General features: G+C 33.5%; 1 long non-coding RNA gene across 11 annotated transcripts in view; it reads right to left on the bottom strand.

Moving 5' to 3' along the window:
* The window catches only part of LOC144287854 (uncharacterized), a 353,649-nt gene that overhangs the window by 110,296 nt on the left and 215,426 nt on the right, over positions 1-27,927 (bottom strand). Inside the window, exon 6 of one of the 11 annotated variants that reach the window (XR_013355646.1) lies at positions 2,512-3,109. The exons of 9 other annotated variants lie outside the window; for them this stretch is intronic. This is a non-coding gene — a long non-coding RNA (uncharacterized LOC144287854). Of the gene's footprint in view, positions 1-2,511; positions 3,110-25,838; positions 26,344-27,927 lie in introns of those variants that run through there. One more of the 11 variants, XR_013355640.1, reaches the window with a different exon arrangement.

Here is a 27,927-nt window from a genome sequence, read left to right as displayed (position 1 = left end):
AAATTTAACAGGTTGGACACACCTGAAAAGCTCACTTAAAAGTGGAAAAATAGGAATACACCGAAAAGCATACAAATTGAAAAAGAAAAGGGAAAACATTTTGGAAAACCTAGAAAAGAGTGTAAGACATTTACAGAGCATAGTTAAAAGTTCAACTTTTCTTTTCACTGGGATTTCCAGAAGCAGAAGGAAAAAAGTATGGAGTAGAAGCAATATCTGAGAATGTTCCCTATTAACTTCTCACAATTTAGATTACACTAAATTAGAAATTATTCTATTCTAATTATTAGAAAATATTCTGCCATCTGGTTCTTCAGGCTGGGAAGTGTGTGGAGTTCTGCATCCAGGTTTTATCTACCACTTGTGCCTTTACTGTATAGCCTTTCTTTTTCATTTTTTTCTTTTTCTTTTCTTTTTTTAATAAATTAATTTTTATTGGTGTTCAATTTACCAACATACTGAATAACACCCAGTGCTCATCCCGTCAAGTGCCCCCCTCAGTGCCCGTCACACATTCACCCCCGCCCCCCACCCTCCTCCCCTTCCACCACCCCTAGTTCGTTTCCCAGAGTTAGGAGTCTTTATGTTCTGTCTCCCTTTCTGATATTTCCCACACATTTCTTCTCCCTTCCCTTATATTCCCTTTCACTATTATTTATATTCCCCAAATGAATGAGAACATACACTGTTTGTCCTTCTCCGATTGACTTACTTCACTCAGCATAATACCCTCCAGTTCCATCCATGTCGAAGCAAATGGTGGGTATTTGTCGTTTCTAATGGCTGAGTCATATTCCATTGTATGTATACATAGACCACATCTTTATCCATTCATCTTTCGATGGACACCAAGGCTCCTTCCACAGTTTGGCTATTGTGGACATTGCTGCTAGAAACATCGGGGTCAGGTGTCCCGGCGTTTCATTGTATCTGAATCTTTGGGGTAAATCCCCAACAGTGCAATTGCTGGGTCGTAGGGAAGGTCTATTTTTAACTCTTTGAGGAACCTCCACACAGTTTTCCAGAGTGGCTGCACCAGTTCACATTCCCACCAACAGTGTAAGAGGGTTCCCTTTTCTCCGCATCCTCTCCAACATTTGTGGTTTCCTGCCTTGTTAATTTTCCCCATTCTCACTGGTGTGAGGTGGTATCTCATTGTGGTTTTGATTTGTATTTCCCTGATGGCAAGTGACACAGAGCATTTTCTCATGTGCATGTTGGCCATGTCTATGTCTTCTCTGTGAGATTTCTCTTCATGTCTTTTGCCCATTTCATGATTGGATTGTTTGTTTCTTTGGTGTTGAGTTTAATAAGTTCTTTATAGATCTTGGAAACTAGCCCTTTATCTGATAGGTCATTTGCAAATCTCTTCTCCCATTCTGTAGGTTGTCTTTGAGTTTTGTTGACTGTATCCTTTGCTGTGCAAAAGCTTCTTATCTTGATGAAGTCCCAATAGTTCATTTTTGCTTTTGTTTCTTTTGCCTTCGTGGATGTATCTTGCAAGAAGTTACTGTGGCTAAATTCAAAAAGGGTGTTGCCTGTGTTCTTCTCTAGGATTTTGATGGAATCTTGTCTCACATTTAGATCTTTCATCCATTTTGAGTTTATCTTTGTGTATGGTGCAAGAGAGTGGTCTAGTTTCATTCTTCTGCATGTGGATGTCCAATTTTCCCAGCACCATTTATTGAAGAGACTGTCTTTCTTCCAGTGGATAGTCTTTCCTCCTTTATCGAATATTAGTTCACCATAAAGTTCAGGGTCCACTTCTGGGTTCTCTATTCTGTTCCATTAATCTATGTGTCTGTTTTTGTGCCAGTACCACACTGTCTTGATGACCACAGCTTTGTAATACAACCTGAAATCTGGCATTGTGATGCCCCCAGGTATGGTTTTCTTTTTTAAAATTCCCCTGGCTATTTGGGGTCTTTTCTGATTCCACACAAATCTTAAAATAATTTGTTCTAACTCTCTGAAGAAAGTCCATGGTATTTTGATAGGGATTGCATTAAACGTGTACATTGCCCTGGGTAACATTGACATTTTCACAATATTAATTCTGCCAATCCATGAGCATGGAATATTTTTCCATCTCTTTGTGTCTTCCTCAATTTCTTTCAGAAGCGTTCTATAGTTTTTAGGGTATAGATCCTTTACCTCTTTGGTTAGGTTTATTCCTAGGTATCTTATGCTTTTGGATGCAATTGTAAATGGGATTGACTCCTTAATTTCTATTTCTTCAGTCTCATTGTTAGTGTATAGAAATGCCACTGATTTTTGGGCATTGATTTTGTATCCTGCAACGCTACTGAATTGCTGTATGAGTTCTAGCAATCTTGGGGTGGAGGCTTTTGGGTTTTCTATGTAGAGTATTATATCATCGGCGAAGAGGGAGAGTTTGACTACTTCTTTGCCAATTTGAATGCCTTTAATGTCTTTTTGTTGTCTGATTGCTGAGGCTAGGACTTCCAGTACTATGTTGAATAGCAGTGGAGAGAGTGGACGCCCCTGTCTTGTTTCTGATCTTAGGGGAAAGGCTCCCAGTGCTTCCCCATTGAGAATGATATTTGCTGTGGGTTTTTTGTAGATGGCTTTTAAGATGTTGAGGAATGTTCCCTCTCTCCCTACACTCTGAAGAGTTTTGATCAGGAATGGATGTTGTATTTTGTCAAATGCTTTCTCTGCATCTAATAAGAGGATCATACGGTTCTTGGTTTTTCTCTTGTTGATATGATGAATCACATTGATTGCTTTATGATAAATCCAAAGAATGTGATCACTCATCCCATGCTTTAGTCTTTTTCCAAGTAGTGAACTACCTCCAGAACCTGCCCACCTTTGTTCACTCTCTAGTATCTTCAGGTACTTTTATATTTGTTATTGTCCAAGATTTTATGAGATTACATTGTTATCCAAGTCTGTGGTAGGAGCTTACCTGGACAGACTCAGATTAGACCCCTACCATCTAGGAAGTAGGTTCAGTAACTATTTTTAAATACTTCATTTTAATGAACATTTTTTGAGAGCTTATTCTATATAAGTCAATATTGCAACTGTTGAGGTTAAGAAGAAAATTAAACAAGATTCCCAGTCTTCAAGCACCTTCAAGGACCTAAGAAAGAACATCAATAAAAAAGTGTTAATTTATTATGATAGATGCTAAGAAAAAGTCCTTTTCTGAAACACATGAGGGATCATATAAGTAGAGAGGTCTCAGAGACATCTTCTCAAGGTGATTTTTGAGATGGATATTGCAGTATGAATAAATATGGATTAACAGTAAAGAGAGATGTGTAAGACAGAAACCTAGAATGATCTAGGATTTAAGATCATAACAGCGATATTTATATAAGGCCATAAGTAGGTTGGTATTACTGAGATGAAAATTAGTAAGCATATTATGTTGGAAGTTGACATCAGTTTTTGAAGTTCTCGGGTGCCATTGCAAGTAGGATGCTTTAATTTTATGGGATATGGATGACGTGTAAGGGATTTAACCAACTAATAATAACATAACATTTGATTTTCTTATGCTGTCTGAAATGAGAGAGGTGGGTGAATTTTAAAGAAGTAAAACTAATCTCAAAAGAATAATAAATTATTTGAATATTCTCAGTAATAGATAATACATATTTGAATTAGTAAGAAAGAAATTTTTTAAAATATTTTTTCTTTATTTATTCATGAGAGACACACAGAGAGAGAGAGAGAGAGAGAGAGAGAGAGAGAGAAGCAGAGACACAGGCAGAGGGAGAAGCAGGCTCCATGCACGAAGCCTGACGTGGGACTCGATTCCAGGACTCTAGAATCACACCCTGGGCTGAAAGCGGCATTAAACTGCTGAGCCACCTGGGCTGCCCAGTAAGGAAGGAATATTAAAGGTTGATATGTTAAAGGCAGTAATATCTAGGCCATAACATAGGTAAACAAAAACTTATTTAGAAGGTCAAGAGTAGTTATGGTAGAGATGTTGAGTAAATTTCAACAATCCTATTAACTGTAACAGATTTGAATGACTGGATACAAGATAGGAACTTTACCAATGATTATTGTGTTTAAGTATTTTATAGTAATAGGTAGTTTTTTCCATTCAGGCTTTTTGTAGAGTCAAATGAGTGAAGATGAATACGTATTTGTAAAGCATCTGTCAAGAGTCTTGTAACTGTCAAGAGTCATGAATATAACCATGGTAATCACAAGTGTGTAATATATGCAGAGCCAAGGAGAGTGTATGGAAGGACAGAGTCATAAGCTGTCTTATGACTTATCACTAGGATGCTGAGAGAGAGGTGGAGACCTTTATGATGTGTCCTCCTTTAATTACATAGACATTTCTAGACCTAATAGCATTGGCTTATTGAAAGAAAACTTTTCTACTTATCCCATCAAGTGTAGTAATAATTCATGGAACTAAGGTACATGCTTATTAAAAATGATTAATTTTCAAGTTAATGGATAAATCTTAATTTTGAGTACTTGAACTAGAAAATTCAGAAACAAAAAAAATACTTTATGCAATACTTGGCTAGATTCTAACTTTTGCAGAAAGTCTGAAGGCCAAAAAGGATGTAGAAAAATATGCAATGTATGCATAAGGGAGAAAAAATTAATGATCCAAATCTTGGAAATATAAGATGAATAAAGCTTAAAGGAATGATAATTAGGTAGCTTGAGAGAAGACTGCTGGCAGGTGACCTAATAACTTGTATTCTGTATAAGGAGGGTCATTATATTTTAAAAAATGAATCCTTATTGAAGTGAGAGCCAGAGCAGCTGTATTTAATTATGGCAAGATAGATGTGGGTTTCAATGAATTAAACCATTTTAGCATTTGGAATAATTACTATTGAAAAAGAGTCACTGAAATTCTTTTTTTTCTTTGAAAATTTAATATAATACTGATTTGGAATAGATGATATGCAAGTCTTTTTAGAAATAATATGGAATTTTAAGGGAAATTAAAAATATGCAGTTTAGAAAAGTGGCTGTATTAATCAGTTTAATACTGAAGTTATCATGGAATGAACTGGTCTATTTCAAAAATAATTCTGATCTCCAAGCTATGGCAATTAAATAATGAATTTTTATTAGTAAGCTCATAGGAACAGTTTATGAATAAATGTAAGTATGTGCATATCTGGATTATAAAATAGAAAATAGCAATATTTTTAGGGTAGATTCAGATAACCTTTTAATCCAACACCCATGGATTTCTATAGAAATTTATTTCTTATAAATACAATTGCAGGAACATAAAAAAAATAATAGACCAAAGGATGTCGATTGCCACATTATTTAGAGTGGCTACAAGTTCCAAGGCTCTGACTCTTGGTTCATCTCAGGTCATAATCTCGGGGTTCTGAGATTGGGCACTTCATCAGGCTTTATGTTCAACGTCAAGTCTATTTGCGATTCTCTCCCTCTCCTTCTGCCCTTCCCCTGCTTGTTCTCTCTCTCTCTCTTTCTCTAAAATAAATAAATGAATTCAAGAAAATGTCTGGCTGCCTAATAATAGTGAGTAAGAACTTCTTGTGCAATTTAGTACTATTATTATTTTACTTATTACACAATTAAAAATCTAAATTTATCTTGAGTTTCAATGACTTTGAGGTAAGTTTTCTTGAAAGTTAGTGAAGGTATCAAAAAGCTTACTAAAAGTTTCACTGTTAAGAACATTAAGAGGCAACACTTTTCATTCCCATGCCTTGAAGAAAGAAGAAAAACATCTTTCTTAAAAAATAACGTTTATGGATTCACACCTATAAACCCCGTGCCCAAGAGGGGAAAAAAGCAAGAATAAAAACAAAGCTGGGAAACCTAATACCTGGCTAATGCAAAAACCGATAGTCTGGGTTTCTAACCCCAGGTATTATGTACAGCATTATGACCTTGAATAGTGTAAGGTAATATTTTTTCTCTTTCCTTTTTTTTTTTTTTTTTTGGTATGATTCAGAAGTTCCTGTTAACCCAAGTCATTGAGAGGCTGGGGTTAGCAAAAAGAAAAAAAAAATGTTTATATGACTGATGATAATTAGTTTGGGAGGTTGAGTTTAACTTTTTCTAAGGATACAATGTCTTTCATTACTTAGAAACACAGTTTTAGGCATAGAGTGGAAAGGAAATATGCCCCTCAGGAAACTTGTAACTAATGGGAAATCTTTCTGCTCTGCAGAGTCTAAGTCATTGGATAGAATTCAAAACAGGATGTTTTGTTGTTGTTGTTGTTGTTATTGTTGTTTTGGTAAGTGTTCATTTTTTCAAAAGAAAGTGCCTTTATTCCCACATCATTAATAACTTTGAGGATTAAACTGATCAGATTTTTTTTTCAATAAATATGGCAAAATCAAATCAGGTCTTGCTCTTTTTTTCCCCAGTTCCATGCTTGTAGGTAATAAAACAACAATAAAATTAAATAACACCCCCCAAAAAAACAAATACATACTTTTAAAAGGTACATGTGAAAAAATTCTCCTTTAAATTCTATGTTCTCCAATCTAATAGCAATAGCTTTTGTGATGATTTCTGCTTCTTCATCAAATTAGTCACATGTATGCATGTTTGTTCTTCAGTACAAAATCCCCACTGAGATGCATTTTTCCATGCATAAAAGAAAAGAGTAAATGGGACAATTTGCTTTTGGGGCTAAGCTCAGTTTTACAATTGTACTTTAGTACTTTAGTAATCATGAAAAGAAATAGAAAAAGACTGTGTGACTGCTGCAAATGGTTATGGTTTCAAAGAGAGAGACAGTGAATACTTCTGAACCTTCAAGACATATAAGTACTTTGGATTAATCTATTTGGTTTTATAGAATTTATAGATTTTAGCAATTTATAGGTGCAGAATATATATGTTATATATTAGATACATGCCAGATATAATTAGATATTTTTTCTAGATCTTAAAATTTTTCTTTTGCCTGGAAAACACAAAAACTAAACCCTCTCTATAGGGCTCTGTGACCATATGAAAATTGGAAGAACTTGGCATTTGTTTTATCCCTTTGTGAACTTCTCTTTTCCTTATGCAGTAGCAGGATGGCAGAGTGATATAATATATCTTCCTGGCCCTTTCTTGTTCTGGCCTTTATTGTCTGTAGGAATTTATGCCTAATCAGTCATGGATACTAGGTATTCTTATTTCCTTTCCTTGGTTATGTTGGTGTGAAAAAATTTTTTGTTATCAGAAAATATTTAAGTGATAGCTCTTTTTCAGTAAATGCATATTTATACTTATATTTTTATATATTTTTAGGTATCCTGTTTCTCTACACCCTCTTTCCATTAGCTAGAAATCTGAATAAAAATATTATAACATATCTCAATCTATCTTCAATGCTCCTTAGTGTTTGTTTCAAACACTCCTTGAAAATTTATATTAAATTTTGTATGAATTTTAATATCTATTTTCCAGTTTACTACTTTTCTTTAATCTTTAATATTCTGTTCAAGGGCTTTGTAATTTCAATATTACATTTTCTTTTCTAAAAAGTTATTTTCGGTTTAATCATCTTGTCATTTTTTACACTATTCATTCTTGTACACTTTAGTTCATTTTTTATTTCTCTAAGCATATCATACAAGTGTTTTAAATCTACATTTCATAATCCCTAAATAATAAATATATACACATGAATAAATTTATACATATATAACAGATAATGTGTGTGTACACATACATGTATGTACCTGTTTTCATTTCTATAGCTTCATAAATTCTTTTTAATATTTTTGTATTAAAATTAAACACTCTACTCTTCTGATTAATACTACTTATTAATGTTATTGATTTTTAAAAGTATATCTACTACCTAATTAAGGTCCCATTCAGTGTAATTGCTATAATATGATGACTTTAGGGTGTGTGGATTTGTTCTGAAAATAATTTCCAGTGAAACTTTTTATTTTGTTTTCCTATTGTTTCTTCTCTGCTTATCTACTCCTCTTTACCTGGGTCCCCAATCTAAGGCTTAGTTTTATGATTTTGCTTCAAAGTTCTTGCCCCATGGAAATTTGAGTGTAGTATAATAATTAAAAAGTCATTCTGATTTCCTTAGAATTATTGGATAAGTCCAAGTATGGATGACACAGATTAAGTAGCCTAAATTCTAAAGAAAGCCACTTCTAATTGAGACCAAATAATTTCTTCTGACTTGTCTGACATGACATGTAGCCTTATTGCATAGAGCATGATTTCACTTCCAGTTCCATTCTATACTAGAAGGCCCTTGGAGAGAGAGAGAGAGAGAGAGAGAGAGAGAGAGAGAGAGAACTTTAAATATGCTACATAATGGGAATGTTGTGTACATGTTCACTCATTTCTGTCAGCACATTCTAATGCTTCACTGGAATGGTGGAAATTCTTCTGGACAGATTGATATATTTCACACATGGGGGAAACATATATTTCAAACATGGGGGAATATAAAAACATTGTTAACCCAAGAGAAGAATTTATAATAATAGGCTAGGAAGGGAATTCAGTACAGTATATTTGGAGAAAAGACAGATGCAACTTCCACTCTATCCTAGTACTCTGCATCATTAGGTGGAGTAGAGCACCTCATCTTTTTTTATTCTATGCAAAGAACATATTAAATTAAACATAAACAAATTATTGAAAAATTACAAGTCAGACCCCACTTGAGAAGAATCTGCTATGGTAAGTTGGTTTAGCCAAGGGGCTGATTTCACCAGACTAAACCAGGGCATACCAGGGAAACCTCTCCAAGGCAACCATAGTGTCAGTAATATAAGATGACCCTGCCTTTCTTCTCTGACTTTTCTTTTTCCAACCCTAAAACAAGTAATCTCAAAGAGTAAAGACAGAGAATACAAGATCAGTTTGTATCTCTCCCAAGTCCAAGTTCCCCAAGTTTTAAGGGTGGGGAATTTTTGATTTGGACATGAAGATTGAGGTCTTAAATATTTTAACTTATTAATTCATTCATATATTAATTTATTAATCATTAATAACACACCAATTAATATTTGTTTATAATTCACCAAGAACATAATTTATTATTATTTTATTGTTTTAACATATTTATTGATTATTTATATATTTTATTTATTAATAACACATTAATTATTGTTTATACATATCTATCTATCTATCCATCTATCCATCTATCTACATATTGCTAAATTAAAACAGCCCAAGACTGGTTAAAACTACCAGAGGGGAGCTAAGATCAAATCTACTGAAGAAAATCCCATGATATCTCCAAGAGTTTATCTTGTCAGATTTCTACTGCATTGCCTCTTTACAAATTTTTTAAACTAAATTAAAATTTGCACTTGAATACCTTTCATGTTTTTTGCTTTTGTGCTTTTAAAAATGACCATGGCTGTTTTCAGGAATGTCTATTCAGGCTGAGAAAATTTTACTAATTTATCAGGACTAATATATTACCAAAAAGGGTATATTTATTCAATTTCTATCAGTAAAATACAAATCAAGTCCTATTTCAGTATTAAGTATAGTCCTGTTTTTCTTTACTTGCCAAATAGTAAATGTGATGAGAATAGCAAAGTGAAGAAATGAAAAAAAAAATCAACAGTAAATACCATTTACATAGCTCCAAGAATATAAGCAGGATTCCTAGAAGATCGAAAAAAGAACTTAATTTTTTTTTAAATAATTTATTTTCATTGGGAAATGGAAAAGGTTCTTGGAAAGGGAATAGTTAGGCTTGGATATAAAGAAGAAATAGTTTTTAAATAAACATTTTATTTTGAAGTAATAGTAGATTCACATAGAAGGTGCTAGATAATAGAGTGGACTGAATCAAGAAATATGAAGCATATATCGGTGGTTAGATATATGCTGATGCTGAGGGAAAGGTAATAGTCAAGAATTCCTTTGTCAATTCCTTCCACAAATATCTATTGAGATCTTACTTTATGTGGGTCAATTTTATTTTTTTTTTATTTTTTTATTTTTTTAATTTTTATTTATTTATGATAGTCACAGAGAGAGAGAGAGAGAGAGAGAGGTAGAGACACAGGCAGAGGGAGAAGCAGGCTCCATGCACCCGGAGCCTGATGTGGGATTCGATCCCGGGTCTCCAGGATCGCGCCCTGGGCCAAAGGCAGGCGCCAAACCACTGCGCCACCCAGGGATCCCTATGTGGGTCAATTTTAAAGACTCCTGTTGACCATTAGTGAACAAGGGAGAGAAAATATCCCTGACAGCATGGGAATTATATTTTATCAAGGAAATGAAGATAAACACAATCAACATAATAGATAGAAATCGATAGTATATTTGAAAGTAATACTAAAGAAGCAAAAACCAAGAACAAGTAAATTGCAATAAGGTTAAGAGGTGTTGGGAGGAGGAGAATTCATGTCAGGAAAGATAAATGACTCTTTCAAGAAGATTTATTGCAATATGGAGCAAAGTAATGGAGTGATACCTAAAACAAGGAAGAGCAGTCAAGAGAAAGGCTTCTTTCCAGTAAAATATGAGAAAGAACACTATGCTTTTGTAACCGATGAGAGTGATAAAGTGGATAATAAAAAAATTAAGATGTAGGAGAGTGAGAAGGAAAAACTGTTGGAGCAGTGTCTTTGAATCAATGAGAGGGCATGATAGATGATGCACCACTCAAATGAATCCAGTATTTCAGAGTCAGTCAACTAGGTGAATCATAGTCCCATTCACAGAAGTAAGGTACAGAAAAGGAAAAGCAAGTTTGGAAAGGAAGAACGTAAACTCACTTTTATACGTTTTATAAGGAAACATAGGAAATGTGTTTCTCTGTGCTTTTACCTAGGGCAAGAATCCAAAGTTCTAAATATAATATGTTGACTAAAAATTTACAAATTAAATTTAAAAATAAATAATATATATCTTCCTACCTTGACAACCATATCTTCACAATGGAAAAATAGGAGGAATATGTTGTATCTTTAGTTCCATAACCAAAAGCCAGCAAATTTGTGAAGGTAAAAGAATTTTTCCTACTTTATTGAGATATAATTGACATATAACATTGCATAAGTTTAAGGTGTATCATGTGATGATTTAATATGCATATATACTGCAAAATGATGATGACCATAATAAGGTTAGTTAACACATCCATCAATACACATGGTTCCCAATTGTGTATGTGTGTGTGTTGTAAGAATAGTTATGATCTACTCTCTTAGCAACTTTCATGTATACAATCCAGTGTTGTTAACTACTGTCACCATACTGTACATTAGTCTTCAGATCACTTATATAACTGGAAGTTTGTACCCTTTGACTACCTTCTCTCTTTTGTCCCCATCAGTCCATATCTGCAAATATTTGCAAAGATATGTGTGTGTGTATATATATATATATATTTCATATAAGGGGCACCATTATTTATATGAATTCCTTAATTTAGCAGTATCTTTTTAAAGTAAATGTTTTTGTATTGACAGTAATTAGTATCTTCACTGTTTGAGAATAGCTACAGGTTAAGATAACAATGTGGCCATAAAGATATTCAAAATGTAGACAAGTCCAGAAAATATTCTATGTAATCTTAGTCTTGATGTAAGAACTATTATAGTTATTTGTTGATCTTGTGTTTTGCAGTGACTAATACAAACTACGTATTGCAATTAAGAGAAGAGATTCTGGGCATTTAATCCAAATATGGTTGCTGCTTAAAAACTCATTTTTCATTACCATTTCTCTTAGTGCCATGAAAATAATTCAAAGATAATCATGTTAAGTTTATTAAGTAGCACTAAAATTTTATTTATTTGAAAACCATGAGTATATTACATATTTATTGAATATAAAATAATTCATAATTCTAGTATTTAATATTATGCAATTGTTAAAAATGTATTGGTATCATTCTCTAAATATGCTATATGAATTTAGCTAGTTATCTAGCTATACTGATATTAATTATTTAATATTCTAAAATCTTTGTCAGCCATCATGTTCAATGGTTGTAAATGTCATGTTAATGGAGTGCCACTGGAACCAAGATGTGGAACAGAAGAAGGAACAAGGAAATGGATGCTTGGTGCTATTGGAAAACAATACTTTATCCTACAAGAATCATTGAATTCATGTAGGAAAGACTTGAAAAGGTAAATTAAATATCTTTTCACTTCTTCCACTTAAGTTCTCCCTGACCCTGAAGCAGTATCTCTCTCTATTACTGGCAGTGGTGTACCTTAGCTTTCTCCACAGCTTTCTTAGGCAGTCAACATTTGCTTAGAGCAAACGATGAAAAGAAATATTTTGTTCTCTTTACTGTTGATTCTGTGAGCTGTAGTGTGGGGTCCATGCCTGTGTGTGTGTGTGTGTGTGTGTGTGTGTGTGTGTGTTTGTATGTGTATGAGACACACACAGAGAGAGAGAGAGAGAGGTTGAGAGGGAGAGAAAGAGAGATGTGGGTCCTCTTTAGATTGGGGCGCATGTCGGCAGATGTTCTTTCCAGAGTCTAAAGGAAGTAATGAATAGAAGAGAGTGAACTGGAAATGTAAATATTAGAAATTGAGCATCTGCAAATGCAACCCCTATTGGAACTTCTAGGATTAGTGAGAAGAGAATCTAGGATTGAATTTTTTTAGATTTGAGTAAGAAATAAGACTACAATGCAAATTATAAAAAACAATCAGAGAAGTGGGAGGAAGGAACATCTAGGATCACAGAACATAAAACGAAAGAATTTCAATTAGTTAAACAAAAAATGCTAATTAAGATAAACTCTTGAAATAATTTTATTGCGGAGAAGATTCTGTAGTTTACCCACCTTTTTCTTTGCTAAGGGAATCTTAATTTGAGGAGTAGGAAAATATTAGAATCCTATTCTTCACTGAAGCAATAAATGACAGCATAACCAAGTTTTGGTCAGTGAAATATAAGAGAAAATTATCTGGGGAGTTTTCATGAGAGACGTTTTGCATACTTGAGTAAGGGGCTAACACGCAAACTTCATGTCATCTTTTCCGGAGTTGAATATTGATATGTTATCTGGAACTGTGGCAGCCAGCATTTGATCTGGAGGGATGAGCCAAGATATTGACAGAGCCAGCTCTGATATTATCCGATTACTTCACTTATGACAGCAGCTACCTGCCTCCTGACTCCTGTTTAGTATGTATAGGGAGTGTGGAAAGGGAGTAGAAAATAAACATTTTAAAAATTTACAAGAATTCTTAGCATAAACTGCAGTGAATAATGCTTTTTGTTTGTTTGTTTGATTGGTTGGGGTTTCTTAGAACAGATAAAAACATCTTAGGTGTTGAATATGAATTAGCAATTAGAATTGCAGAGACCAATAATCCTGGAGAAGTGTAACTACAAACCTTTTTGTGGTAAATTGAAAAATGAAGTAGAAGAGAGAATGAGGGTTAAACATTTTCAGTACTTTTTGCTTAGGAAGTTTGGGCAATAGCTAGATGGATGCATGAACTTGAAGGAAGTTTTTGTTTGTTTGTTTGTGTCTTTTTGCTTTATTATATACCTTTTAAAAGGTATTTTTAAAAACAGATTTCATAGACAGATTTGGATTTAAATCCTGTGGCACAACTTCCAGTAGGTAATTGAATAAATCACTTAATGTCACAAAACATAAGTTTCTTTATATCTTAAAAAGAGATTTTGATAAAAATAATATTCTTCAATTGAATTGGCAGAAAAATCAGAAGCAAAATCAGTGCTAGTTAATTCATATTTCTAGGCTCTTTAAAATAAATTGCATTGTTCTTGGATTTAATGTTGTTCTTTTTTGACAATGATTAATATGATGATTATTGATTAGCCCAAGCCTACTGTCAGTTAACCCTTGAAAAAAGTATGCATATCTGTTTCATAATGATAGATAATAGAACAATTTATGATGTATAAATAATTATTGGAAGAAAGAGGTCACTAGAAATTTAAATATTTATAGATAGTGAAATAGATCAAAAACTTTGTGATGAATTAAAGCAATAGAGAGAACATTTATTTCTTAACTGTCAATTATTTTCATGACTAATGTATTTTTCATAAGGAATGTTACTATGATAAACAAAAGACTCTTTAGCGAACAATTTTTAAAAATCTGGCTGATGTCAGTTTGTTTACTACTTTAGTCATTTACAAATTCTTATTCTGAAAACAAAGCAATAATTCAAAGAATTACTGCGAGCCCAACAGTGCCACATAATTAATGGACAATATGGTTTAAAAAAATTCAAGCAAGAATTATAGAATGATTATTTCAAAACCTACATAAGCATATGCATTTTTAGTCATGCAATATGATTTTGTATATTCCTATGAATGATTCTGACTTAATTGGGAAAAAGTTAAAAATATATTTATGAAGGATGTACTTGGTGACAGGCAATATAAAGGCACTTAATATTCTACGGCTGATTCACAATAATCCTAAGAAAATTGCCTATTTATAGAAAAAACATACATCAGTGAGATACAACAATTACCTAATGCTTTAACATTCAGTGATTGCTGACTATAAATCTATGCCTCTTTGTCTTGCTGCCTCCAATAAAATTTAAATTCATTTTTTATCATGTTATATTTTATACATTAACATTTTATTATACTAGACTGCTTCCTTTTGAAATGAAAACACATCATTATAAATGAAAATTTGCATATATATTTTTAGGTGAGCAAAATGAATACTTATTTTTGTACAAATCAGAGTATAATTTACATATTTTGAAGGTAGAAAAAAATGATATTAATTTGTAGATTTCAGAAATCTGAAGATTTATCATTTAAAGAAAGGGACGCCCTAGACTTTCTTATATTTCATTCATATCCACATTCTACCATTTTTATATTTTTTCACGATAATATAAGATATAACACATGTAGTAGATGAAACATTGACAAATATAATCACTGAGATATTTCCAATGTTATTCCTTTGGGGAATATAAAAAATAGAAAATAATTTTTTTTCTCTTTTTGGAAAAGAAGAAATAAATTATACCAAACTATCTCTCCCCTTGACAACACTTACAAATTCTGGGTGAATTAAGTTAATGTTTGAGGGCATAGGAAAGCAAATAAAATCAGGCAGAACATTGGAGAAGTTTTGTCATTTAAAATGAGCAGAGAAAACTAAGGGGACTCCGTGTTTAAGTGGAATATTACTTCCAGGTACTCCTCAAATCCTATGGAACATAGAAGATAAGAGTATAAGGGAACAGATGCAGGTTCATCAGATGGAGGATTCAGAGGTTGGAATCAGAGTTGGTCAAACAGTTGAGAAACAGGGAAGATTCCAGAAAAGAAGAAGCCACTCAGAACTGAAAATCTGTCAAACTCAATTCAAATTTGCTAGTTTTTAAATCATACATTTGTAAAGTGAGACTCTGAGGAATATAGCAGAAATTAACACTTTGAAAGCTCAAAGTGATATCTATAAATTTAATAGCTGCCCAAAACTTGAGAAAGAGAGTTTGGATCTCAATTACGGCCAATTTAAAGGGCTTTGATGAACACCTTGGACTTATTATTGAAACTCCAGACAATCCAACCCTAAGGGAAACATCACAGAACTAAGTGGTGTATCCTAGGCCTAAGGGCAAAATCAAAATGGTTATACTATTGGATAATGCCCAAAAGAAAGACCTCATAGCATCAAGGTAATATACCAGAAACTTAGCAACTTGACTGAACAAACTTAATACTTTTCAACAATAACAACAAAACAAAATCGAGAATTTTACCTATACATAATAAAAAATACACAAGAGTAAAAATATAAGATTTCCAAAAAGTTGGAACTATGACCCAAAATATATAGAGAAACTGAAATAAAAATGTATTATCTACTTTGTAGCAATAAAAAATCCTTAACCTTGAAGAAAGATATATATATATATATATATATATATATATATATATATATATATATAATCCAACTTGAAAATAGGTACATTAATAGAATTCCACAGAGAAAAAAAAGCATTTGTATAAAAATAAGCAGAACCTCTATGTGGAGCTATATTAAGCCTAAATCTAATCATAATCCTAGAAGGAAAGGAAAAAAATATTATTTTGGGTAATGTGTTTTGTGTATGTGTGTGCGTGTACGTGGGCAGGTGGGTGCAGCACACTGTTTTTGAAAGTTCAATCCTCAAGTCCAAGAATTATAGTGAACACCCAGTATGATAAATCTATAAAAAACCAAGTTTGAGCATATCACAGATATAAAGAAAATATAAATAAAACTTTTCAAAGCAATTGTGAGCACATCAGGAAAGATACAGCACATAAAGGGAAATGATACAAATTATGATTGAATTCTTACCTCCAAAGAACACAGACTATAATAGAGTAGAATAGTTTTAAAGTAGCAACTTTTTTTTTTTTCAATTTGGATTTTTAAGTTGAATGAGAGTATCCTCAAAAATGAAGTAAAAGTTGAAAGACTTTGTCATGGCAGAGCTATCCCCTCATTCCATTAGTATGTTGTACAGGGTATATTGTAAAATTTTACTTTTTAAATCATCTATAGTACATTGTATGTGTAGATGGGATTTTGACTGAATTAAGTGAGGAATAATCTTCACTCAGGGTTGAAATGTTGAGTGCAATTTCATTACTTTGGAGATCATTTCTTTTTTTAGTCAGATTATATTATTTTGAGGTTTATTTTTAAAAAAATATTTAAAGATTTTATTTATTCATTCATGAGAGACACACACAGAGAAAGAGGCAGAGAGAGAAGCAGGCTCCACGCAGGGAGCCCCATGTGGGACTTGATCCTGGAACTCCAGGATCACACCCCGGGCGGAAGGCAGGCACCAAACCGCTGAGCCAACTGGAGATCCCCCATTTTGAAGTTCAAATGTGAAAAATGTTTTTGTGAGGATATTGTGGGCAACAATTTGACTGTGTTGGATAGTTTTTGTCATATTTATTCCATTTTTTCTTCCTAGTATTTCTCTCTGTAATTTAAAGACTGGACAGGTAAAAACTACATTTCCAAGACTATTTTGGAGTTAGGATTCTGGTGTGTTTGAAGCTTAGCCAATCAGATGTAGTCACAAGATCTGGAAAACGAACATGATGCAGAAGCCAGATGTCTGTTGCTGCTTTTGTTTCAACTCCCCAGCAGTGTTCACGTTTTAGGAGTTTCAGTGTCAGCATTAGTGGATGTATCAATGTTCAGACATCTGTTTCATGAGTGCTGAGAGGCTAGATTTGAGCCAATGTGCTGATAACAGAGCATAGCTAGCATTGCATAGTTCTACACTAACAGCTTCCTTTTTTTGGTAATTTCCATATTGTTAAGAGCTCAGCTGAGCTGGGAGAGAGCAAGCTGAGCTATCAGGTGTCAGAGGAACCAACTAAATCCACCAGCCAAAAATGAGAGTTAAGCATCTAATCACTTACTGAGATGATATAAAGCAAAAGTCTAAAACTGGAGAAAGTGCTGGCTTCTTCTTTTTCATTTTCTCCTGTGGAACAGGGCATGGGTCGAGGGTCAGATGATTTGGTGCAGTCATAGGTTGTTTATCTGTGGAGGGAGCCCAGACAAATGACTGGCAGCTTTATAGACCCTGCGGTTGTGGGCTGTGCACCAAGCCTGGTGTGGAACACACAGCTTTTTTATAGGACTTTCAGGTGAACCCTTTGTAATTGCCTATTGTATGTTAGGCCTGAAAAACGACACTTAAGTTTGTAACTAGGAACTAGCCACCTTATATATCTTAGTTTCTTACTATGACACTTGGTGTGGATATCATCTAGGGGCTTTCTGATTATAGGAGAGAGAGTAGTATCTGTGACAAAACTCTGTGACGTGGCTCTGAGAAACATTTCCAAAAACACAACTTTAAATAGGTTTGTTCAGCCATCCTAAAGACTCTCTAAGCTAATTGCATTAAATGCTATTATTTTTCTATTTGTAAAAATTAATATATTTTCTACAAAGGCCTTCAATATTTCCCTCCCAAACGTTATTATAGAAATCCTGGTGTCCCAAAGGGAAAAACAGGAAGAGGTAAGAAAAAAAAATCTTGTAGTTTACTTAGTAACCTACAGGAAAAAAATTAGGACTTATATGCTTGAGAGTAAGTTATATTTGAGAAGGAAGTTAAGTAATTTTCTATGAATAGGATGTGTCACTTATTAAAACCCTCCATAACAAGATTTCCTTTAAGAAGTAAGTGTGAAAAAAAAAGAAGTAAGTGTGAGGATGTCTATCAAATAGACTTGCTCTACTGTCTCATAATAAGACCCCAAAGTGAAAACCATAAGTAAACCTTATATTAAAACTGAGGATAAATGTCTGCTATGATTGTGACTTTTTAATTTATTTAATATTTTATTGCATTAAATTATATAGTTAGATTTATGTTGGGGGTACTATAAGGTGATATTAGTCTCAACACATTAGCTTACTTCATAAAAAGAGAGTCAGTATCTTCTGGCTTTAATCTTTTAGTGAAGTGGTCACTCTGCTGAAGAAGGAGCTCAACTCTATCCATATGCCTACAGAAACTACTCTTCATAAGTAAACTTATTTCTTCTTCATTCATGCACCTCAATTGAAGTCAAATCTATGTCATAAAATAGCTGTTCATAATATAGCTATCTTTAGATTCTTAAATTTTTAGCTCTATCCAAAGTTGGAAAATATATTTTCACCCACTTCAAAAGTAGTTTCCTGTGTAACATGGCTGAGCTTATGAGCTGTCATAATAGATTTTTACAAATTAGTATGATTTCAAGATACTGAAGAAAGGCCTTTCTGCTCCCAAAATAACTCCTTCTTCTTCCACACAGTTCTTGGATCACATATTACATATTGATTTATGGAGATAGTTTTAGAGCATGAATGATGTTCAAGAACTAACTAAATAAAGTCAAACACTCATGTACTACTAGTACCTAACACACTTTTTCAACTGGTATGTGGAGCTAGGCCATGTTGAGCTCTTCCAGATAAAGGAAAGCATCATGAAATCTGAACTCGGCGCCAAGTAAGACATGGAGGTGAGAGTTTTAGCAGCTTCGACTCAAGAGAATCCTGACTTGCCAAGTCTTTCATAAGCAACTCATATTAAAAATTCTCTACCTAAAAACCATGCTTACATTTCTTAAGAGAAATAATAAATTTTATTACTTTGTCCCCATGGTTCAAGACAAGTTAATGAAGTTATTTTATCTCAGTGATAGGGAAATGACTAAAGTACCAAAACAAATTCCAAATGCAAAGGGACAAAAATCTATGCCTGTTTTTTTTTATATTTTATTTATTTATTCATGAGAGACACACAGCGAGAGGCAGAGACACAGGAAGAGGGAGAAGCAGGCTCCTCATGGGGAGTCTGATACTGGACTCAAACCCAGGACCCCAGGATCAAGACCTGAGCCAAAGGCAGATGCTCAACCACTGAGCTACCCAGGTGTTCCTCTATGCCCTCTTTTTAATCTAAAGAATGTTGTGTTGTCAGATTCCAGCCATTCTAGTAAATGCCTGATTATTTAAGAAAGCAGAATTTACCACAACATATGATTTACAATCAACATGAATTTGCCTGATAAAGTTATATGGACCCCACTTATCCTTAACATGAGTCATTCTGCTTCTATAGAAGCTATGATGCATGGGTAGAATTAACCTCAAGGGCTCAAAGTGATCATGAAAACATAACAGCTTAAAAATGTGTTAATTTTTCTTATATTAAAATTTATAATCAAGTGGTTACAAATAGAAAATGTTTCTAATTACAAATATTAGAAAACCCTTACCCAACTGGATTAAATAAGTAAGACTATAAGTGGATCACATGTTTATTTATTTTTTTTTGGATCACATGTTTAAAAAAAAAAACATGAAGTGCAAAAATGTATGGCCCTTGTGCATGTTTGATCAAGCCCTGAGAGACCACTGGGGCTATGATCATAACCACTGACTCCATTGCCATTCTCCAAAGTTGTAGCCTGCTTTATTTTATAAGAATGTTGCTATGCCCTCCTCCTTATTTGGTGATGAAATCATCTTGAGAAATGGCAGCAGGGGCTGTTCCTTTTTCCATTATTTATTTCTGCTTTGAACTAGATGATAAAGATTTCTATGGGAAAATAGAGGGCAGCCACAATTAAATGTTTCAAATTTGGTAAAACTTTCCAATTTGTTCATAAGTGTACATCCATAATTCCTGATTTACCTCTGACTTTGTTAAAGAAAACAACACTGGAATTCTCTTTTATTTTTTTCTTCAGATATCAATTTCTGCATATAATTTTGTTTTGGTTTGCACTTTTACTACTTCCTCACGCATACACAATATGAATTCCCTTGTCCATATGTTATGCATTTTCAAATTAATAAGATGGTAGGCAAAAATATGGTACAGTAGTAAGTCTCCACTTATTTCAAGTAAAGTTCACGTATTTAATAACCTCTGTATATTGACAATCATTTAATCAATGTATCCTTCCTTAATTAATCAGTTATACAATATTTATCGAACATTTAATATGTTCCAAACTCAGTGTATGCACTGAGCATATAGTGTGCATCATGACAAATCAGCAATCTACTCTTACAGGGCACAGAAGTATTTCCATTAGATGTGTTTTATAATATGATTTCATTCCCTGTATAAAATCAAGTGTGTTTTAATAAAATATAGATATTTTATTAAGAAAGGACTCATATCAAGAAATTGTCTTGCTGGATATTTATTACAATCACTTTACCTCTTAAGATTAGGCAACTAAAATGTAATTTGAATATTTGGGGAGAAAAACTGAAATATCTCCAACAGTAATTTTTCCTATTCTCATGTTTGGCCATCTTTATAAAAGTAATCAAAATAAGTATGTTAGACAATTAATTACAAAATTCCTCCATCTGAGGACAATGAAAGAACCACTACTGTGTTTTCAGTATATATATTACACAACTTTGGATGTAACAATTTAAACATGTCCTTGATAAATTAAAGCATTCCCAGAAAAATTGAAACCAGGATTTAAAGATGACTGTATTTATGACTACATAAATAGTTTCTGCTAATTTAATTTTGAACTTTTCAAGTTTTCTCTATAATGTATTAATATTTATAAGAAAGGACATTTGTTCAATGATGACATAGAGAATTTTATTATTTTATAAATCACAAATATCAGCATCCTAAAAATCACAAAGTTTCTTAATGTAATACACATGTGTATGTGGTTATGTGTGTGTAGAAAGAAAAAAAGCAAATGGAGGAAAAAAGAAGATGAGGAGGAGAGAAAGGAGAAAGAGGAGGAGAAAAAGGAGGAGGGAGAGACCTAGAATATAATAAAATATGTGCTCTCAGGTTATAGGTTTTTCTTTTTTTTTCCTAAATTCTTTATTCAGCACCTACTAGATTCTTTACTACATACTAGACATTATTGCTGGTGTCATAATTTGTCCCTGTCACAGTCCTAGGACAAAACAAACAAAATAAATTAATAATTTTAGGAGAGTTACACAGATCTTTTAAAAAAAATGGTTCAAAGTATGGTTAAAACACAAGGGAGATTGAGTAACACTGAACTGGGAAAAGTGGGGGATCCTAGGTAAACAGATAGATTACGAAACACTGGAAACAAGCTGCCTTGCAGAAGGTCTGACCTTTGGTTGATGGATGAAGCCAGCTGATGGTGTTCTCACAAGGAGTTAACTGAAAGAATAAATAACTGACCTCAATCCTTTCTTCCTATTGTCTACCACTGTCTGAATCCCAACACCCAAAGACAAAGGATCCATTTATATATTCCAATCAAGTCAGGTGCTAAAGCACAGAGCATGGCAGTAAAGGATGAGGAGTGCCTCTGAAAAGGTAAACCTATGATATTCAGCCCAAGGAAGAGACTATGTAAAAATGTATATATATTTTTTCTTTTGTAAACCTCATAGAAGAGCCTTGTTTTTCAGCATTCACAGTTACATCCACCAACTTTTTGCACAGTAAATTTTAGAAATACAATACATATTTTTTAATGAATGTATGCATGAATAGGGGAGCAGTGGCAGCTATTCTTAAATTATTTAAAAACAGAATATAGAGTACTCTTGTTCTACTTTGCTCCAGAGAATTAAAATTATGACGAAAGGATTATACATGGAAGAATGCTAAACAAAAGAAATACATTTTTAAAAACTAGAAATTGTCTGCTAAATAATGAAATACCTTATTAGTGCTAAGCTTTCTGCCAATGAACTCATTCAAATAGAGATATGATATTTTAAAAAGGCCAGAGCAGAATGAGTCCAGAAACTGAATAGGCTCTTGGATTGGCTGCACACTATCTCTACCACCTCTAAGATCCTTCCATTATGGGGCCCGCAGGAGACATATATTTCTGTCTTAGTATCAGGAGAGCTGTGCTTCTCTTGAGGAACTGTTTGTTGTTAGCCCACAGGGACTTTCTAAATCTCTATATGGATCCTGGCTTTGGCAGTCAGGAATTTTACAATCAAGTTTGTGGTTCATTTTAGCAAATGTGTAGAATGTTTTATGACTGTTGCATTTGCATATTAACACCACCTCTGGCTTTTCTTATTTTTCTTTAATGCACCATACATCTAATCTATTTTTTAATCTTACTGATTATTTTCTAATTTATTTATATGCCTTTTGGGGAAAAAAACAGGTTATAAACAAAGTCTTCCATAATTCTGTTGTTTAAAAGTTCTAAATAAGTCCAGAGAGAAAAAATTAGGTAGCTGACTACTTAAATTCTCTTCAAAAACATATGCAGCAGGGGTGGTTTTGCATTGTAAATATTCCCCTCCTTCACCATTTGGCTGATAGATCTCAAAGTTGCAGGGGAGGTACTGATAGATGTGCATCCTATAAAATTAGACTACTAAAAGAGATTAATTTAAAATTAATTCTCTAAGTTTCAAATCACAAAAGTGTCTCTGATACTTGAGATAATCTTGAAGAGATTTGAGTATAGGAAAAATTACAATGAATTATTGGGAATAATTAACTCAAGTGGAGAGAGGCTATGAGATGAAGGACCAGGTTCAATGCCAGGGCCTCTCCCATGGTAATGGAAGGGTTGTGTTCACATCATGTAGATATGCACGTAGTGGAAGCTCTTTCTAGACTCAATAATTCTAGAACTAGAAATATCCATTAACAGAAGACAGGGTGTAAGTATAAAAAACAAATACATAAGCAAAGTAATTTAGAGATCAAATATAAAATGGTATGTGTTAAGCACATTTAAGCATCAGATGAATATTTCTCTACTTTCCCCTCACTCCATCCCCAAACATAAAGATATAGCTGGGAATCTTCAACCTGAGTACAGAAGAAAGGGCCACTGCCCCTTTCAAAAGAATCACATTTGGCATTAACTGCTACTTTCCAATTATCTCTCTGTTTGATGCTTGTAACGCAGATGGACCCTGAAAACAAGGTTTGAAAGTAATAATAATTCAAAGAAATGTGTGTGTGAGGCGTATGCTTGAATTCTTAGTTGAAATAATAGGAAATACTAGGGATAGTTACACTGATCAAGCAGAATATTAGTTTCAAGTAAGGGGATTGGCATTATTTGATTCTCCAAAAAAATCAAGTAAAATAAAAACAACAAAACATTATCTCACCAAATCCCAAATCCAGTATCAGTGGATTTGTCACCAAAGGATGTTACAAGTATATCATTTCATGTCAAAATTGGGATTCAAACCTAGGATTTTATCACAGCAAAGCTTTCACATTAATAATTATTAAGACCTCCAAGAATGACCTATTTCCTGCCAATATAGGACATTTATATTACCTATATGTTAACTAACTGGAATTTAAATAAAAACTTTTAAAAGAGATAAGAACATTATTTTTAATTCTTCAAGAAATTTTATTTAGAATAATGTAATATAAGAGAGCCATGCTCTCTATTTTATGGACAAAATATAAATTCCTATAAAGAAACATGTAAAAATAAAAAATATTTTACTGAAAAACCTATAGTTTTTTTAAAGATTTTATTATTTATTCATGAGAGACAGAGAGAGAGAGAGAGAGAGAGAGAGAGAGAGAGGCAGAGACACAGGCAGAGGGAGAAGCAGGCTCCATGCAAGGAGCCCGACGCGGGATTCATCCCGGGACTCCAGGGTCACGCCCTGGGCCAAAGGCAGGCGCTAAACCGCTGAGCCACCCAGGCACACCCATGAAAAACCTATAGTTAAATTAAAGAAGTAAAGCTATTTAATTGGCATTGGTCATTTTTAAGATTTATAAACTCCAATGATAGTGACTAGTGTAAATTTTGAAAACATCTGTATCTAATCACATTTGGTCAGCCAAATTCTTGTTTTTAATCCAAAATATTTCTGAAGAAGCACTTAGGAATTCCATTTTGGAAAATGCAAGTAGTTTTTCCACATTCCTATATTACTTCATTAATTTACAGTGTGATCATACTGTAATATAATTTAGCATACTCTAATATAATTTTCAATGGAAACATTTGCAAGTACACAATCTTTCTTCACACAGAGAAATAATACTTTGCATGCACTCAGCCATCACAATACTTGAATGTATCTTCAAAAAAGGAGAACATGGGGGCAGCCCGGGTGGCTCAGCGGTGTAGCGCCGGCTTCAGCCCAGGGCCTGATTTTAGAGACCTGGGATTGAGTCCTATGTCAGGCTCCCTGTATGGAGCCTGCTTCTCTCTCTGCCTGTGTCTCTGCCTCTCTCTCTCTCTCTCTCTCTCTCTCTCTGTTTCTCTCATGAATAAATAAATAAAATCTTTAAGAAAAAGGAGAACATGGATGAAACTTTAAAAGTTACTCATTGTAAATACGAAACTTTTAAAATGCTAGTCTATAACACATAACACAACTTTGAGAATGAGAACCTTAAAAATATTTGGCCAACACTACTATACAGTTGGAAGCAAATATCTTTGGTTGTTGTAGTCAACATTTCTTTATTCTTTGCTGTCCACAGTGCTTCCATAAGCTCTTCCCATATCAGGAAAATTGAAATTTTCTCTATTGCTTAATGTAATATTGGAGACACTACATATTTTTACATTCTTTATTCCTGGGTGTGGATATTTTATTATTTTTTCTTTTTTTAAAGATTTTATTTATTTATTTATTTATTTATTTATTTATTTATTTATACAGATACAGAGAGTGAGAGGCAGAGACCTAGGCAGAGGGAGAAGCAGGCTCCACGCAGGGGAACCTGATGCAGGGACTTGATCCCAGGACCCCAGGATCACAAACTGAGCCAAAGGCAGACGCTCAATCATTGAGCCACCAGGTGCCCAGTAGGCGTGGATATTTTCATAACTATAAGACAAGTTAGTCTAGGCAGCAATGGAGAGGGAGATAAGGGGTTGACTGATTAGGCAAAGCACATAGTCTAATTCTGTGCTAGTATTAGTCAAGAAGCTTTAATGAGACAACTTTCATCTGTTAGCATGAAACATGAGCTGTATGCTTTTTTGTGGAGATCATCTCAAATTGCATGTGACTAAACTTTAAGATTTGTGCCCTTAGAGTTTTTCAAATGAGATAGTCAAAATAATTTATTCAAAAAATTTAAGAAGTAACTAAAAACATTTTTCTAAAGCTATTCTACAGAAATTTGCCAAAGTATCATCTAAAAATATTAGAAATATTCTATTTTAGCTTTATTTTTCTTTTTAATTTAAATATTAGGCATTGATATTCAAAACTAATTGCATTTAAATTTTTCAATTATATTTTAAATTAATAATTTATCATTAAATAAAATACTCCTTAACAGTTTCTCTCTTTCTGATATCAATTCTCACAGAGCTCACTCACTAAATCTCATCCAGTGATTGTCACTTTGTATCAGTGTTTTGTCATTGTTGTGCATGTGGTAATACATTTGAAGTCTCAAGTAATGAAAGAAGCAAACTGGGTTCCGCTAACCTGGTTTTCCATTGATGGAAACTTTTATTAAAGACTTTAAACACATGGCTTAAAGCAAAAATAGATGGTGCATTATCTTCATATAACTTGAAAAATTCTAAATATACAAATGCTCTCACTGAAAAAAAAAATCTGTTTAAATGACATTTACCTCCAAGTATGTTTCATTTCTCAAGCACAAACTGATTACAATTACAGTGTATTTCCATTCCAGTTACATGTTTAAAAATTAGAGGAAAGGCCATGCCTTATCAATCAAAGCATCTTTTAGGTCACAGCCTCTGGTTTTCGTTCCCAGCTTCTCAAATGCAGGAATAGAGTGCAGCAGTGCATTTAATTGGAATTTCTAACATTCTGTCTCTCATCAGAGTGGTTTGAATTCCAGATAAATGAATGGTCTGTTGTATTAAGGTAGTCATCAATATAGGAAATGCTAGTTTAAGAAAAAGATACTGAAAGTAAAGAAACAAATTATTAAATGATCTATTCACAATTGAAATATCCATGCCTTTCAAATATTTAAGAAAACTAGCCTTATAAGAGGTACCTGCACCAATTAGAAAACAGTTTAGCAAGCTTATAATAGGAAATGATTGAATTTCTCATTGAAGTAAACTCAAATATATATGTTTATTACAGCCTGAGAGTGGAAAAGTGTAAAGCTTTTTATAATGTCCAATATAAATGTTAAAGACTAATTTATTAAATTGCTCGAGAGCAAAATCTTAATTTTCCAATTTATTAAAAGTAAAGTCCTTAGAATTCTACTAGGATATTGTAGTGAAAACAAAAACATTTCTTTGAGTCAATCAACACACATATACTCAAACATGTACTGTTACTTTTATATTCAGACTTGTATAAGACAGGATGATCTTATATGTTTGGTAACTGGCATGAAAAATGTTGGAAGGGGGAATCTCTGGGTGGCTCAGTGGTATAGCGCCTGCCTTTGGCCCAGGGTGCTATAGACTTATAGACTGGGAGTCTCAGAGATTGAGTCCCAATCTGGAATCTCCAGAGTCTCAGGCTCTGGAGTCCCGAGATTGAGTCCCACATCAGGCTCCCTGCATGGAGCCTGCTTCTCTCTCTGCCTGTGTCTCTGCCTTTCTCTCTCTGTGTCTCTTATGAATAAAAAATAAAATAAAATAAAATAAAATAAAATAAAATAAAATAAAATAAAATAATAGAAGGAAAAGAAAAAAAGAAAAAAAAGAAAAGAAAAAGAAAAGAAAAATGTTTGAAGGATAGATCCAGAATGATATAGTAAGGATGAGGCAGATAATGGAATGAATACTGTGCAAGCTAATCCTGTAAAAGTGGCCTAGAAAATAAGAACAATCTAAAGTTGTAATTTGTTCTATCATTAACACTAGTCTAGAACCAGCAACCTTCAAAATGTAGTTATAATTATATGGATATTTTATAACAAGAAGGAATTCAAACAAAATGCTAATCCTTTCCTAATTTTCTAAATTCTGAGCAGTTTTCAATATGGAGATCTGCTCACAGACAATAGTATTCCCACCTAGTGAATTGGGATGTGATAAAGTTCTGTCTCCAAGCCACTCTGCACCATATATTTCTTAAGTTTCCTTGCACTGTTCCACTCCTAAGGCAAGATTAGAATGCATGAGTAGGAAGACAGCACAACTTTTCCGTACTAGACCTATATGACAATACGGTTGCATAAAAAGGAAGACATCAACCCAAGATAAACATATATAACTGTAGTTATATAGTTATATATACTAACTGTAGTATATATGTGAGTCTTTTATGGGTCATAAAAGGTGGAGTGGCGGCGGAGCGGGCGCTACAGGGGGTGTGGCGCGGAGAATGATCGCAGATCTGGAGCCAAAGAACAAGATGCACTATTTTTTTGTTTTGTTTTTTGTTTTTTGTTTTTTGTTTTTTAAATTCCTCATGCTTTAGAGATATATAATGAAAGTATTTGAGAATGCAATGCTATGATAGCTGGACTTTTGTTTACAATAGCGCAGTAGGAGAAGGGCAGTGAAGTGGGATGGGAAGAG

Source organism: Canis aureus, chromosome 17, assembly GCF_053574225.1.
Source record: "Canis aureus isolate CA01 chromosome 17, VMU_Caureus_v.1.0, whole genome shotgun sequence".
In the NCBI taxonomy this organism is placed as follows: domain Eukaryota; kingdom Metazoa; phylum Chordata; class Mammalia; order Carnivora; family Canidae; genus Canis; species Canis aureus.
This window is presented reverse-complemented; position numbering and strand designations above follow the sequence as displayed.